This window comes from Peromyscus maniculatus, chromosome 23 (genome assembly GCF_049852395.1).
Source record: "Peromyscus maniculatus bairdii isolate BWxNUB_F1_BW_parent chromosome 23, HU_Pman_BW_mat_3.1, whole genome shotgun sequence".
Taxonomy (NCBI): domain Eukaryota; kingdom Metazoa; phylum Chordata; class Mammalia; order Rodentia; family Cricetidae; genus Peromyscus; species Peromyscus maniculatus.
This window is the reverse complement of record NC_134874.1, coordinates 10,601,415-10,604,950: the sequence shown is the minus strand read 5'-3', so window position 1 is coordinate 10,604,950 and position 3,536 is coordinate 10,601,415. Positions and strand designations below refer to the sequence as shown.

General features: G+C 55.3%; 1 long non-coding RNA gene across 1 annotated transcript; it reads right to left on the bottom strand.

Moving 5' to 3' along the window:
• Window positions 1-842: 842 nt before the first annotated feature.
• LOC143270363 (uncharacterized) lies at window positions 843-3,320 on the bottom strand. Its single transcript, XR_013047525.1, has 2 exons — window positions 3,257-3,320; window positions 843-2,725 (listed from the first exon to the last, which is right to left on the bottom strand). It is a non-coding gene; the product is annotated as an uncharacterized LOC143270363 (long non-coding RNA).
• Between the last annotated feature and the right edge of the window lie 216 nt (window positions 3,321-3,536).

Sequence of the window (3,536 nt, the reverse complement as noted above, 5' to 3'; positions counted from 1 at the left end):
ACGCTTAGCTACTAACCTTTCTCCAAAATTGCCCATCCGAGGGAGACCATTATTCTAATGAAATACCTCAGCCTGCATGTTCTCGGTTTCAGCTAAAAGGTTTTTTTTTTTTTTTCCCCCTGAAGGCTCCGCTCCCAGCACTGCCTTAATTTGGGGGTTTTGGGGGGGACTTCCTTCTGGCTGTCTGGAGAGGGTTTTGACGGGTTTCTTCCTATTTGGTTTCATTGCTTTATTTGCTAGTGTGGGTCAACATGCCCTGGCTTAATGATGATGAAAACCGGAAAAGATAGGACTGCCCCGAGAAAGGACCAGGGGAAGGGCCGCCGCTGCAGGAAGGAGATGGGGGAAGGTTCAGCATCCTTCCGCCCCAGGAAGGACTCTGGATGCTGGACGGAAGAGCTCAGACCTGGAGGGTGACAGCCTCAAGACTCTTGCAGCCTTCATCCGAACTGAACTGTGAGCTGGAAGGGTCACTGCACAGGATGCTCTTGGGAGGAGCCAGCTTTCAGAGAAGGGTTCGAGAACCATGCAGATTTCTGAATCTGAATCCCTGTTCCAGGGAGGCTGAGCTGCCGGTCAGAAGCCTGGTGACTACCTGAGGGATCAAGGACTATCCTGTCACTCATCCTCTTGAGGTTCCTGCTTTACATGATGTCTACCTACCCTCTCTGCCAACATCCGGGCTCCATCCCCAGGGTCTCCAAATGACCTTTCCAGGACTCACTCTGGCTCAGAAAAGTGCTTGTTTCAATCTGCCCACTGTGTGCGTTATTTTTGTTTTGTTTTGTTTTGTTTTGTTTTGTTTTGTTTTGTTTTGTTTTGTTTTGTTTTGTTTCTGAGTGTTTTTCTGCTGAGTAGAGGAGTGAAATGAAATGGGAAGTTTTAGCTGAAACTGGCCAATGCCCTCCAAGAAATCACACAATCTGTCCCAGCAGGTCCCTGAAGTCATCACTTGCTTCTTGGCTGTGACAAAAATCCCTGACTAAAGCCACTGATGGAAGGAAAGGTTTTTCTGGTGGTTTCCGTGGCTCGCAGTTGGAAGGTGAGCTCCTTCACAGCAGGGAAGGCATGCATGGAGGCAGGAGGTGGAGACCTTCCGTTGGTCTGGTTGTGTCTGCAGTCATGGAAGCAGAGGGAGAAGAAGATGGCTGGCGCTCAGCTGGAGTTCTCCATTTTATGCAGGCTGGGACCCCAGCGAGCCCGTTTCCAGGTGCTGCCCACATTTAGGGTGACTGTCCCATCTCAATTAACTTTCTAGGAAATTCCTGAGGCTGTGCATGGAGATTTGTTTCCATGGTGATTCTAGGTCCTATGGAGCTGACACTATCAACCATCAGGGGCCCCTTTTCCACATGGTGGTTATTGTGGGCTGACGAGGGACAACCTGTCCCCATCACTAACCTCTCTGAACTCCTATATCTAGTGAGCAGTTTGGCTTGAAGGCACCACACACATGTGTGCATGTGTATACACACACACCACACACACATGCACCCATACACACGAAATGCACACACACACAGACATACACACAAGTACAAACACATATGCAGTGCATACATGCACGCCCACATATGCACACGCACACACACACACCATGTAGCAGGTCATACAGGCCTCCTACTTTTCCTACAGGAACAGACCAAAGGTCACCATCTCCAGGAGATCTCTAGGTTCCTCTTAGAACAACTTCCCCCTGCCCTTCCCGCAGGTGTGTGTCCTATTTGCTTAACTCATTTGGGTACAACGACTCCTTCTGTCTAGGCTGCCTGACTAACTTCATTCATCCCTCGGGTTTCCTGCTCCGGGAAGTCTTCCCGGATTGCTTCCCGCTTCTGCCTCTTCCCTTTGCAGCTTGCATTCTCCAACCCTGGACTGAAAAGGGTTTCATGGCCTCTCCTGTTCGACTGTCAGCCCCTTAGAGGGCAGAGGCTGATGCTTCTGAACCCCAGGAAGGAGGGGTATCCTGGGGAGTGTTCCGGAAGGAGGAGTCTGGAGTCCTGGGAAGTCAGGAACAACTACATTGGGCCAGCTTCTGTCTTTGACGGAACCCGTGGGGTGTGTTGCTCGCTCCATGGGGTAGTTGCTGTGGAACCTGGCTTGGTTCAGCTGGAGGTAGTCAGCCTTTTTCCTTTTGCAGGGACACCTGAATGGCCCAGCACCCCCTGTGTGTCTTCCCAACAACTCCCAGGAGTGACAGTAATGGCTGGGGAATCCCAGAGGTGATCAAGTGCGGTGACAGGGCCCAAGGTCTCAACAGCCATAAAGATGGGGCCAGATCTCCAGTTCCTGTGACGCTGACTCCCAGGATGCCAGGGCTTGTCCAGTGACTCTGGGTCCAAGGAGCGGGGTGATGGCTGAGCTCCGTGTTACTCAGGAGGAAGAGGGGACTCCGACCCAGGTGATGACTTAGCCATCAAAGGCTGAGGCCAGCAGACCTGCCCAAGCCTCCTGGCTGTTCTAGGGCCAGAGGGCGGAGACTCCAAGGCACCTCCAGCTGGGTTCAGCATCAGCCCCTCTGTCCCCTCTCACTCCCTGTCCCCCAGTCATGATATAAACAGGCAGTCCCTAAGTGACACCTCGGATCTCTGGATGTATTTTCCCCCTATGGCAGCACTGTGAGGAAGTGGCCACAGAGCAGTTGCGGGCACCTGGACATGAGGGCCCTCACCCAAGGCCACAGAGTGGAAGTAGCTGCTGGCATCATCTTTGGGGGAAATGCCGCCTAGGTAAAGATGATACAATTGCCAGTGTAGACTCCCAACAAGCCGTCCCTCCTCCTCCTCCTCCTCTTCTTCTTCCTCCCCCTCCTCCTCCCCCCCCCCCCCCCCCGCTGCTGCGTGAGAAGCCCCGGCCACACCGCCCGCCTGCTGCCGTGCCTGCCGCCGCCACCCTCCCGGCCAGGCCACCGCGCGGCCCCGCAGACTCGGCGGCGCCAGCGCACCTGCAATAAGGCGGCGAGCCACGGCTGCGCTGATAAGAGGTGTGTGTGTTGGGGGGTGGAGGGGGGGCGATGCAGGATGCTTCCCCTCCCCCTCCAGCGCCACTAATGGACTTGCGGATGTCGCCTACTGCCTGCCTGCCTGCCTGCCCGGGCTTCTGGTCCCTCTTGGCTTTCTCTCTTCCACTCTCCATCTCTGATTCTACACTCAGACAGACAGACAGACAGACACACACCTTGTCTGAATCACCTCTTCCCCCCCCCCCCCACCTTTCCCTCTCTTCCCCCTTCCTCCATTTATTTCCATACTCTCACCTCTCCCCATCTTCTCTCCTCAGATTTGCCTTCACCCGTGTCTCAGCCACCCCCTCTGCTCCTTCTTTCCTGGCACAGCCCCGCCCCATCCCACCTATGACCTCGCCTGCCCCACTGCACCGCCCCCCCTCCCCCAGCCTGGTCCCTGGACCCTGGGACACTTCCTCCATCACCGCTGGAGCCAGCTGGAGCTGAACAGCTGGACCCCCGGGGCGGGCTCAGCAGGTGTCCTGACATCAGCGGGCAGGGCCTGCCCACCGGGTGCCTTTCATCTGAGGCT